This window comes from Sparus aurata, chromosome 19 (genome assembly GCF_900880675.1).
Source record: "Sparus aurata chromosome 19, fSpaAur1.1, whole genome shotgun sequence".
Lineage (NCBI taxonomy): Eukaryota > Metazoa > Chordata > Actinopteri > Spariformes > Sparidae > Sparus > Sparus aurata.
In genome coordinates, this window is record NC_044205.1 from 119,742 (window position 1) to 133,373 (window position 13,632).

Genomic DNA, 13,632 nt, shown 5'->3' on the forward strand with positions numbered 1-13,632 from the left:
AACAACACTCATTACAACCTGAATAACAAAAGGGGTGAACCAAATATATTGAGATCTTCATCATCTTCATCATTTTATCCTGAGGATGACAGCAGAGGAGGCTAGTAGGATGACCAAAATTATGAGGGTTCATCAAGCGGGGACACCCCAGTCTAACATCAAAATATAATATAGCTGCATCAGTCCAAAGTGCAAAACTTAGTTCAGTGAATTTTTATGTCTTTAGTTTGTTAGTTATTGTGAAGTTTTTTCTAAGTTTTGCCAAGTAAAACTTTAGAATGCAAAAATCTTTCTAGTGATACTGGTTGTTTAAATGTTTGCATTCTAAAGTTTTTTTTCAACAAAATAGCATAGTGCCCGCATTTGAATCAATTACTTTCTGTGTTATATTGTGTACACTGTAAACCTGTAAAAAAACCTGTAAAAAAACGGTCAATGACAAAAAACTTAATATTAAAGTAAAATATCCTAATTCAAATTAAGTCCAGAAACATTACTTTTACAGAAATTTTCATTAAATGCTCTGCAGAAAAATACCGTTATTTTACAGATTTTTGCTAAATTGTTACAATCACTTTGAATAAAGTGACAATGCTAAGTGTTCTGCAGAAAAATACCGTTATTTAAAAAAAAAAAATCTAAATTATTACATTCAAACACTTTGAATAAAGTGACAATGCTAAGAGTTCTGCAGAAAAATACCGTTATTCTACAATTTTTTCCTAAATTATGATCAAACACCTTTAATAAGCCTTAAAAACCACTTTGGAAAAACAGTCAAATGACTGGCAGCTACGACTGCCAAACAAAAACCCTAAATATTTTCACTGTTTCAATTAAAGTAGGGTGGGGAACTTAATCACAAATGAAATACACACCACTGTTGATTCTAAAACCCCTTTATTTAATGTATTGAGTTGTACATTTACAATATCAACCAATTATTCACCAACAGTTCTTCAGAGCCCCCCAGGAGGAATCAAAAAACTAAAAATTATATTTCCCCATATGTGAATCTTTTCTGTTAACAGTACTATCATAATGAGGTCATGATTTCACCTTTGAAACAGGTGGAGAGCTTTTGGGCTGAGGGGGTTGTGGACTGTTGGGTTTTAGCTTGTATTTTCCAATTCAGTTGTATTCTCCTGACCATTGGGGGCTCTATATACTGTAGTTCTGATAATATTTGTAGTATTTGTGGCCAAGCATGACATTCTTGATTTAGAACCCTGAATAAACAGTGTACGTTTAAGTAAAATCAAAACATACCACAGAAGTTCAATGAATCTGTACCAGAAGTGACAATGCAACAGATGCAGCAGACAAGGAAGAATCCTCCTCCAAATTGCCAATGATCAGCTGGAACTGGGGTGCATCTGGGAGTGGGGGAAGGGAAAAAGGACAAAGTAAGTACCACTGAAAAGTCCTTATTATAAAAAGTAGGATTTCTTTCTTTCTTTTTTTAACCATTTATTTAAACAACCATGAGGAGTTTGCTGTTTGCTATTTATAGGGTGTGGCTCAATTCAAACAGGCTCAAGAAATAATTTGTCTCTCACCATTGACTGCCATACACAGCTTTTCTGAAATAAGGTCCCATGGTGCACACCGGAAGGAGCGTGACTTCGGCTTTCTATTATTGTAGTAAAACTAATCACAAATGTGTGCGGAGAGTTGTGTCTGTATCTCAATCTGTGTGTGTATAATCAGATTGTAAATGTGAAATAGAATCACACAAATCACCACACACATTTGCAAATCTACTGCGGCAGATGTGTGGCAAAAGTCACGTGTGAAGAGACAGCCAATTGAGAGGCCCATGTGAGTTGTAACTGATGACTTGTCTGTATTTCCAGCTCTTGGAGCAAAATACTTAGACTTTTCTGCCAACACTTTCAAAGATTTATCTACACTTACAGTTCTCCATAATAATGTAATGGATAGTGGATAACATTGACCAATATCTTGCCTTATATATTGCAGTTGATACTTACTAATGGTAGACTTGTCTCACCGTTGGGTGCCTGTTCTCTGCCTTAAACCTTGTTCCAATGCTTGGTCTGCAAAAAATATAAGCAGATTTCTCATCATTAGCAGTTATCAGTGTAAAAAATATTCAGAAATAAACAGGCAGATACACATACATAAGGCCAAATATAACATCTCTGTAACATGTCTCCAAGACAAGCATAAGCCTTATCATATACTGTATTTCTGTGTAATTTAGGGGGAGCTGATGCAAAAATCTTTAAAAAGTTTGATATCAAAGTCCAGTGTGTCATATTTAGTGGTATTTAGTCCATATAGGGGACCTGACAGAAATGGAATATAATATTCATATGCTGTTTTTCTTAGCATATAACTGCATGAAAATAAGAATCGGGGCAACTGTGGCTCAGGGGGTTGAGTGGTCGTCCAATCAGATGGTTCAATCCCTGACTCCTCCTGTCCTCCTATTGAAGTGTCCTTTGCTCCTGATGGTTGTGAACTGCCTGGTCACCTGTCAATATCAGTGAGTGTGTGTGTGTGGTAATAAATTGCACATGGCCTATCACAATACAAAACAATAACTAGAAATACCTCAAGGTTGTATGCCTCTGCACAGATGTTATTTTTAAGTTGACATTCATGTGTGTTCAGGTGCATATAACATATGTAGTGAAGATTTGATTTTTTAAAAATAATGTAGTGTATATTTTCTTCAAAGTTGAAAATATTACTTCATATATTTTAGTTTGTTATATACATCCAGATTATGTGCTCATTGACTCTGCGCTATCGCCAGCGCGGAGGCACAAGACTTATTTCTGTATATTACAGGCACTTAATTAAGAATTTCATATAAAATCACATGTTGTTATCTGCCATCTACCCAACACACACCAAACTTCAAATCAAATCGAAAATATTATCTGCAGGTTGAAGGCCTGGAGTGAAGTTGTTGAAACTAACAACCACATCACAGCAACTCTCCGGGCACTTCTGGAGCTCATGCTGCATTTATATTTATATAGTACTAGTGCATTGGCCGTAGGAAATATGTGTTCCTATAGAAAAGTGGGAGGTTAAGAAGCTTTTTCATGGATGGCCAAATGAGGCTGTGTTTGAAGTTGGGACGTCAGGGATATTTAGGTTTGTTGTGAAATCCGATATTCCAGGCTATAATTGGCCGTTTTTGACTATTTTTTGATTTTGCCATTATATTTCACCCTAAAAACTATTTACTTGGTGTCATTATTTTCAGCACAACCTCACATGTGTGACTGTTCAGTTATTTTTTTCATTTTGACACACTGTATTACCACAATGGACCTAAAATCACAAAAAAAACATAAAATCCGAGTAGGAAAAAGTTTTTACTGTGAAAACCACAAATATGTTTAAAAAATTTTTTTATATTACTTATAATGCAAATATAAATTGTTGTTGGCTAAATATGTGCATATATTTAAAAAATTTACAAAGTTATAAGTAACTATTTACATTTAATTGCAGGCAATGCTCAGGTCTGCCTGAGCTCCTTCCAGCTGAATGAAGAGCTGCACTGCCTGCTCCACATTCAGCAGTTTCCTCATTGTTCTGACTTATTAAACAAAAACCGACTCCACTACACACTAAACACACTACACCAAACACTACATAACAGAGGCGGGGCTTCCATGGTGGCACGGGGGGCACCAACCCCCCCCCCCCCCCCTCCCCCCCCCCCCCCGTAATCTGATTGGCCACCCTGTGTGCCCCTCCATTGGTCATTGACTCGGGGTAATGTCAACCATTGCACTAAAGCTCTTTACCGACACTGCATGTTAAAACGGAAGCAAAGCTGAAACCTTGTGTGAGTAGACTGTGTTAAGAACTTATGAAGGCTTTTATTTGGGAAAAAAGACAAAGGAAGTGGCTCCGCGGCTGCTAATGAACTTTTGTAACTTCACCAGTGATGGACTTTTTCTCAAAGTGATACTGCAGGTGCACCGAGTGAAGGTAAGAACAGAACTCTACATGTTCTTTAACATGTTCACAACAATGTTTTGCTAACTTTTGTTCCATTTGGGTCTAATTTGGTAATATGGTTCAATTAGCATGGGAAACAGTTCTTGTGTGTTTTCTTTAGTTAGCTCTCCATCTGGATAAACGTAAACATCTCTCCACTGTTTCAATAACGTTAGCAATTAGCATCCGTTGTATGTCTGGTGTTTTGTGACATGAATTAACAGCCAACAACGGAGTATCTTATCAATGTTGCCACTGTGATGTTGGTACAGTACAAATAACATTTTGCAATTCATTGTGTTTGTGGACACGTTTTGAATGTAGACTACACAGTATGAAACGGAGGCAGGGAGATATCTCCAGTTACTTCACAAAGAGGAAAATTAGCAGGCAGAGTGCAGATGACCAACAGGAGTGTGAGAGTAGTCAAGCTGAATGCAGCCAGGCAGCTAACACAGGCCAACATCTCCAGGGCCAGACCAGACCTCATGGACCTCCAGGTGAAAATGCAGGTATTAGGGAAATGCTTTAAAACGTGTAATGTGGTGTTCTGCACGATTTTACAGTTATTCAGTGAATGAAGCAATTTTAATACCTCCTTTTAATCACAGTAATAAACTGGCACTATGCACTAAAAATTTTGTTTTTAAATATTTGCAATTCATGCTATTTATTATTAAAAAACAATCATGTATGTTCTGTTAAAGATAGAATTATGGAAGTGTTGACTGTGTCAATCAATACTTTTAGATGCACAAAAGGAGAGGACTGCCCCTGGTGATGATGATGCTGAGTCAGTTAGCAGCTCCAGCACCAACAGGAACCTGCCAGTTCATCCTACTTTTGCCACACCGAAAGGTCCCCATGGTAGAGGTAGAATATTTATCAAAAATACTATTAACCTATCACCAGTAACATGTGAATTACTCTTTTGTATTACTTGCCTGCTGAAATGTAGCTGTCCCTTAATATATTTAAAAGGATCAAGCTTGACAATCTAAATGTTACTTTGGAGTTGTCATTGCTTAATGAACCAACTCAACGTTTTAAAAGTTAAATAGAATGTTAAACATCTTTAAAAATGAACTTAATTCTTCTTCCTGATTTAAAAAATCCAGAATCTACAGGCATGCAAATATTTTTCAGACATTGGCTGTGGGAACAAGAACAAACGTATATTTTTAAATGTCAGTGTTGATCATGAGTATTAATTTCCACAGACTCATTTTGAAGAGTAACTACTACATGGAGCACTGAGATGTTTAATGTACAAAGCTGAGCACTAAGTGCTGATTTAGAGTATAGAATATGGTTAATGTTCTTATTTTTAGTGGTAGGTGGTACCTACTCTGCTTAAATCTGATTACTGAAGTGAACTCACATGTTTACTGTACAAAGCTGTTCTGCTGTTACTGTTCTAAATGTCACTGTGATGATTGTGCTTAGTCATATTAAAACTGATACCTACACTGAACACTGAGTTTTTTAATTCTATTTTTTAAGTATATTTTACATTTTTATTTTGTTTCATTTATTTTATTATTAAAGGGTATTGTTGTTACATTGTAAGAATTTAAGTGATGCTTAAACTGATTACTATACAGAACACTGCTATGTTCACTGTACAGAGCTAGAAGCACTAATTTCTTGCTAACTCTGTACAGCAAACATGCTAGTGCTCTGTGTGTTAACCACTTGGTAAGAGTACACCCAGCAGACTTAATGTGGCCAAGAAAAGCAAGATGAAAACAAACAGTGTGTAACTACTCAATATAAATTGAAGTGATCGCCCATATTGAAATGGGCGACATTCATTTTTGTTACGTTTGGGCGCCCCCCCCAGATTAATTGTTGTTCCCCCTGTGCCCCCCACCAGAAAATTCCCTGGATCCACCCCTGCTACATAATACACTAACTATACACTCCAAACACGCTAAATGTCACAAATCTCTCAACTCTCAATATCGCTGTCTGTACACCGACCGTCGTTGCCTGACAATCATCCGCCTCCGTCCCTCCCACAACTTCCTGTTCCTCAACAACCAAACTTGCTGCTTGGACACTTTCATGACAAAAGCCCGTTTTTACCGTTTATTCTGCCCCAGACACAAAGCAAATGTGATGGCAATGTTTGCGTAAAAGCGTGGCGGACATTATTTACCCTAAGTCCGGTTTTGGACGTGCCGGTGGGTCCGGTCCATCGCCTCGGGAGGTGGGCCGTGTAGGTTGGCTAGCGGCTAGCAGCTAGCTACACACGAACATCCACAGATTCCGATTCCGATTCCTCAGACCCAAACAGACTCGGTCCGGACTCGTTTAGTCTCATTAATCCACAACAGTCAGTTTAGATCCACAGGACAGAACGGGACCGAACCACCGGCAAAATCCTGGCCCAGCTCGCGCCGCTGCAGGTATAAATCTGCTTGTTTCTTAAGGTGGGGGGTCGCGGTGGCTCTGCAGTGATTGGCTCTGGTGTGCACGTGACTGTGGTGGCTCGGTTGACAATGCTCGGGGAATTTGTAAAGCATTTATGAAATAATTTATTAACGGTGTCATTGCAGTCCAAACAAATGCGAAGTCGCACACCCTTGAAACACACAGCAGCCATGTTGTAAGTCTCAGGTCAGTCTGATCCTGATCCGCAGAGATATTTGATAAACACACACACACACACACACACACACACAGACAGACAGAGATTCCTTGCTTTTATAGAGAGATGAATATAAGTACATGGAACTTAATATACATTTTTATTCATTCTAACTTGGACTTATTGCTAGGTATTCATTAAGTTAATAAAATATCCATTAATCAAGCAGTTGCATTTTGGCTGGTAAAACAAGGTGTGAAATAGATCCATCTAAAGTTTATAAGGGTGGGATAGGCAGGGAACATACACACAAAAGTTTCCAGTGTTGTTTTAATGTACAGTCAGAGCCGGGCTGGCCATCGGGAGGTTCGGGAGTATTCCCGAACGGCCGGTCTGTTCCAGGCCGAACCGGCCAGTGGTCGAGCGTTTTTTTTACCCCATAAAACGGCTGCAGGTGGCACAGAGTGGAACGTCAGACTGGGTCAATGTACGAGCGGCCAGCTCCCAACTTGAGCTGATCCTAGTTTGAAATGTGATTGGCTCAGCCGCTCAGTCAGTCATTAAACCGTTATGATACTGTTTAATAAAAGAACAATAAGAAAAAGAGGAGCGGGATAAATTCAAATGAGCTAATATGTTAAAAAGAAATAAGCCGTAGAAAGAGATGGGTGGAGCAGAAAAATTAAGGGCAAAAAAGAAAAAAACAGTCAATACAGGATGCAGCCTAACACTCCATATTCACAGAGCTTTTAGTGGTGGAGGAGTGAAGGTCAGCACGCTACAGTCCGCCAGGCCAGTGAAGAAACGGAACCAGCAGCATACCCAGTGCCGGTATGTCGGGCTGCGATGGGTCAGGTTGTAATTTCTGGCCAGTTGAGAACTCTAGTTTGTGTTTTTGGATGTGTTCAGGGCACACAGAACTAGGCTGTCCGCCGGTCGGATCGGACGATATTTTGCATTTTGAGCAATTTGTGAGATCACCGATCTGATCAATGACGTCATTGTCGTGTTGAAACTTCTTGCAGATGCTCCCGTTGCATAGATTGCAGATGGCTTGGGTTTTATCTGTCTCATTTACTCCGAAGAAGTTCCACAGCACCAACATGTTTGTTTGCTAGTGATGATGTTGCTAGCTAATGATTCAAGATTCAAAAACACTTTATTGTCCGTCACATAGTGACAGGGCTCAAAACATAAACGCCACAAAAACATAAAACACACATTTAAACCAATAAGACGTGTTTGTTTTGCTTTTAACAGACAAACAAAGCAAAACAAACACATCTCATTGGTTTAAATGTGTTTTCTGTTGAACACCTGTTACACCTGCATAAATCATTAATCTGCTTTATCAATTAAAAATAAAATCCATACTGGCTGACCAGAAAAACGCACAAATTTCCTTATTGCAAAAGAAAACATATTTTAGGAGGGAGTCTGTTCAAAGTTAAAAAGATAATATTTTAATATATAGGCTATACATCCTGTTTCTACATTAATATATAGCAATTTTTAGCAGCTCAAGAAAAATACATTAACGTGAGTAATTTATTTACAGTTTGTGTGTTTGTGTGTGTGTGTGGCACTTTTGTTATGTTGATTTTTATATTGTATTTGTGTTCTAACACTGTAAATTCTTTGCAAAAGTGCCATAACTTTTTGTTGCTGTTATTGTTATTATTACTGACAAGGCCAGTGTCAGTCACGGAGTTGATGCAGAGGGACAGGATAATGCCAGTCATAGGAGTGAGGAGGAGGAAGAGACAGATGAGGAGGGACAGGAGAAGGAGGAGGAGGAGATGGAAGAGGAGGAGGAGGAAAGTGGAGCAGGAGCCACCAAAAAAACAGTGCCAGGTACAGGTGCAGTGTGCAGGACTGGGTTGGCAATGGGTCTTTGCATAGAATTATATTAAGATGTCATATGTTGATGTTTCAGTTCCAGTCACACAGAAACAATAAGCCCATCCTCTCCTGCAGTTATTATAGTGCAAATAAAGTATTCATGTTAAAATTATGGTTCCACTTGTGTCCATCATGCAATCGGATAAAAGGTCTCTCCAAACCAAGCTCCCAAGCTGAATTTCAACCCCAGTCTGCCCCTGTGTACAGTAAAATGCATATTTCATTAATTTACATTTGATTTAATGTACATTTACAGTCAGCATATAGAAAAAAACTAACCCACTAATTAATATTAACTTACTGCTACTAAAGTAATGTAAGACAGACATTGGTTCAAGGCAGACACTTGAGGACGTCACCTTGGTCTTTGCGAAACAGCAATCAACAGTCTTCACTATTTTCTGACATATATGATGTTGTTAGGGCTTGGCAAAAAGAGGACTCAGGTGCAGACAGAGAACGATTAACGCATGCTTTTATTCTGATACTCTTTGAACCCTCTTCAGACAGAGTGATAACTCAAAGGACTATAAACTCTGAACTAGTCTACAGAGACGAGGAGCTAACAGGGAAAACAAACATGGCACAAAGCACAAAATAATAAACAGAAAATCGCTCCCGAGGGAGGAAAAGACAAAAGGCTAAATCTACACTGATCTGAAAAAACACAGAAAAACTATAAAAAGTTACACAAAAGAAAATCGCTCACAAGGAGGAGAAGACAGAAGGCTATAAACAGAAATACGCTACGAGCTAAGAAAACTACAAATCAAATCGCTCCAAGAGGAGGAAAAAACAAAAGGCACTATGAAACTAAACTAGCTTTTCAAATGAACAAGCTGACCAAAAATCTTTAGCAAAACAAAATCACTCTTCTTCAGAGGAGAACTAAGAAAACAGAAATTCAGCAAGGCAATACTAAACAACTTGACAAGACTGTGGATAACGGCTGGAGGTACACGATGAGACGAAATACTCTGGCAACAAGACAGGGGAAGACGAGGACTATATACACATGAGGGAGGGTGACACAGGTGGACACAATCAGGGAATCAGGGGAGACATCAGACCGGTGACACAGGAGGAAGGGCAAGTGACCTGAAACGAGAGGAGGATTAGATTTTCAACATAAAACAGGAAGTTTGCCAGACAAAACCCCAAAACAGGACATCCCTCACCGCGGTGTGACAGATGTAAGGTAACGCGTACTCTGCTGCTCACATCAAGTTCACGTATCAGACATTTACACCTTATTTTCCTGGCTGAATTGTGCCACTGCTTTACTTATTTTAACGTGTAAATGCACGCACACACACACACATGCAGTGTTGGGAAAGTTCACTTTCTACACGAACTAGTTTAAAGTTAAGTTCACACATTTTAAAATGAACTAGTTCAGTTCATAGTTCATAATTCAAAACTTTGAACTAAGTTCACTGTTCGAAATATGAACTAGTTTATAGTTCTTTTTTTCTTCAATATGTTGCTGCAAGCTATTATTTTTCTAAATTATTGCCACAGCCCATATAGAACCACAGACAGCAATTATTTTATCAGTTTTAACACTGAAGCTGCAGCTCTCCAACAATATACAGTAAAACCAGGTTGTCCAGCTGCGTGTGGGAGATGAAGACAACGGAGCCGCTACTGTACGCCATTAATGTGATTTGGGTGGTGCAGTATGAATGGTGGAGGCAGAGTCTGAGGTAGTGCTGCTGCCTGCATTAGTTTTTTTTTTTTAACACTTTATTGACAATTGAGGAACATTACAATCCTGAGGTCAGACAAAAAGAGATTTCATGAACCAGAGAAATGTCATGAAACAGAGAACAATCAGGAGAAATAATAATAATAAAAAAATAATACTAAACACTAATAAAAATTTAAAAAAAGTGTACATACATTGGTCACGCAGAGAATATAAATTACATAAAGTCTGTGCATTCACTGTTAAGGAAAAAAATTAATACAGTTATTAGATAGATATTAGAGTTATACATTCATCAGGCTGTCGTAATATTGAAGAAATAGTTCATTTTTTTGTCTTTTACAATTCTGAGAGACTTAAGAAGATAGTTGATTTCGAGTAGAAACACCATAAACTTCGGCTTAGCTTTGGAAAATCTGTGTTTGTGTATAAAGTACTTACATGAGAGAATGAAGAAATTGGTTACAAATTCAACAGATTTGTTACAATGAGTAAAATAACAAAGAACATATTTTTTGGTGAATAGGTATGAGACACTAAGAAAGTTAGATAAATGGTTTCTCGAGTCCATCGAAAAATCATGCATAACATTACATTCACAAAATGCATGAGCAATAGATTCCTCCATATCACAGAAGAAACATTTACTACCCATATCCACAAACCTAGATAGCATTGCATTGCAAGGGTAGATTTTGTGTAAAATTTGTGTTAGTGTATTTCTTTAATCTTATTAGAGATGCAAAATTTATAAGGCAGTAACCATGCTTTTTTCCAGTCAATATCATCAATTAACCTATCTCAGAAGAATTTCTTTCTTGGAGAACATTTCTTTTTAGCAAGGATAGCATTCCTTATGAATTTATTATTAAATTTTTTATCCAGGAGAGGGCGACCATCAGTAATTAGTTTGGGGTCAATTTGTTTTTGGGAAATGTGTAACGGCTTTTTACAGTGGGTACGGAAAGTATTCAGACCCCTTTAAATGTTTCACTCTTTGTTTCATTGCAGCCATTTGCTAAAATCAAAAAAGTTCATTTTATTTCTCATTAATGTACACCCAGCACCCCATCTTGACAGAAAAAAACAGAAATGTAGAACTTTTTGCAAATTTATTTTTAAAAAAAAACTGAAATATCACATGGTCATAAGTATTCAGACCCTTTGCTGTGACACTCATATTTAACTCAAATGCTGTCCATTTCTTCTGATCCTCCTTGAGATGGTTCTGCTCCTTCATTGGAGTCCAGCTGTGTTTAATTAAACTGACTGGACTTGATTAGGAAAGGCACACACCTGTCTATATAAGACCTTACAGCTCACAGTGCATGTCAGAGCAAATGAGAATCATGAGGTCGAAGGAACTGCCCAAGGAGCTCAGAGACAGAATTGTGACAAGGCACAGATCTGGCCAAGGTTACAAAAGAATTTCTGCAGCACTCAAGAAGGTTCCTAAGAGCACAATGGCCTCCATAATCCTTAAATGGAAGAAGTTTGGGACGACCAGAACTCCTCCTAGACCTGGCCGTCCAGCCAAACTGAGCAATCGTGGGAGAAGAGCCTTGGTGAGAGAGGTAAAGAAGAACCCAAAGATCACTGTGGCTGAGCTCCAGAGATGCAGTAGGGAGATGGGAGAAAGTTCCGACGGAAGCCTCTCCTCAGTGCAAGACATATGAAAGCCCACATAGAGTTTGCCAAAAAACACATGACGGACTCCCAGACTATGAGAAATAAGATCTTCTGGTCTGATGAGACCAAGACTGAACTTTTTGCCGTTAATTCTAAGCGGTATGTGTGGAGAAAACCAGGCACTGCTCATCACCTGCCCAATACAATCTCAACAGTGAAACATGGTTGTGGCAGCATCATGCTATGGGGGTGTTTTTCAGCTGCAGGGACAACACGACTGGTTGCAATTGAAGGAAAGATGAATGCGGCCAAGTAAAGAGATATCCTGGAAGAAAACCTCTTCCAGAGTGCTCAGGACCTCAAACTGGGCCGAAGGTTCACCTTCCAACAAGACAATGACCCTAAGCACACAGCTAAAATAACAAAGGAGTGGCTTGGAAACAACTCTGTGACCATTCTTGACTGGCCCAGCCAGAGCCCTGACCTAAACCCAATTGAGCATCTCTGGAGAGACCTGAAAATGGCTGTCCACCAACGTTCACCATCCAACCTGACAGAACTGGAGAGGATCCCCAAATCCAGGTGTGAAAAACTTGTTGCATCATTCCCAAGAAGACTCATGGCTGTACTAGCTCAAAAGGGTGCTTCTACTCAATACTGAGCAAAGGGTCTGAATACTTTTGACCATGTGATATTTCAGTTTTTCTTTTTTAATAAATTTGCAAAAATTTCCACATTTCTGTTTTTTTCTGTCAAGATGGGGTGCTGAGTGTACATTAATGATAAATAAAATGATCTTTTTTGATTTTAATAAATGGCTGCAATGAAACAAAGAGTGAAAAATTTAAAGGGGTCTGAATACTTTCCGTACCCACTGTATTTGAAATGGTCCTCTGTGAACTAACTCTCATCTCACTTAGTCAGAAGAGATGGCCAGTCAGCTTTTAGTCCTGATGCTGTGTCACTCTGCTGTGCTGAGGTAGAGGGACAGGAGCACCTGATGCTGTGTCACTGGGCTGGTGGTGAAATATGTTAAAAGTGCATCTGAAGAGAGAAGAGAGTATATGTGACCACTGCATGTTACATTTTAATAAAAAAACAGATGCTTGATGTGTGCTATACATAAGACTAATATAGACTAATAATGAAAATGTGATGAGATTCATTCAACTTTATTGTCATTGAAAGGCAATATAGTCTAACCAGAGTGCAAGCGCAGTGTATATATTTTGCCTATGAATGATATGGGAAAGCTAAGGTGTGGAGTAGTAAAGGCACAGTGTGTATTATATAAAGTATTTAGTGCCGTCTAGCTGTGAGGTTCTACATTGCAACACTCCTTTGCTCACCCCTCCCGTTCTGAAGACATTGGAGACGTTCCGGAAGCCACGGTGGCCCTGACGGACAAGAAACTCATTTTCAAAATATGGACTCTTTCCCAACAGCGTCGAGTATTTCTACTGATTCAAGTAATGAGGTAAAGATGTAGTTAGTTATTAAGGCTATAAAACTAGAGGTTCCCTCTCAGTTCTGCAGTCAAGCTGGCTCTGAGCGAAAACACGTTTAGCCTTACTACGTAGTGCGTTGTGTCCCTCTCAGCAGTCCATAGTGTTTTTAAAACTGGAAAGACATGGCGTCCTCAATAGAGCTTGCCCGTGCTATGTATATTCAGATAGGTAATTCTTCGCTCAGGAGGATAAGTCAGATTGTTGGCAGAGGGAATTGTACATCAATGAGGACTTACTTATGAACGAAGACGTTGATTTGAGATAATAAATTACTTAAATCGTTACACACTGTCCCTTTAAAA

At 38.8% G+C, this 13,632-nt stretch overlaps 1 protein-coding gene across 1 annotated transcript in view; it reads left to right on the plus strand.

The window, feature by feature from the left end:
* Positions 1-13,632, plus strand: part of itprid1 (ITPR interacting domain containing 1) — a 104,499-nt gene that overhangs the window by 45,458 nt on the left and 45,409 nt on the right. The gene's annotated exons all lie outside the window — the stretch shown is intronic.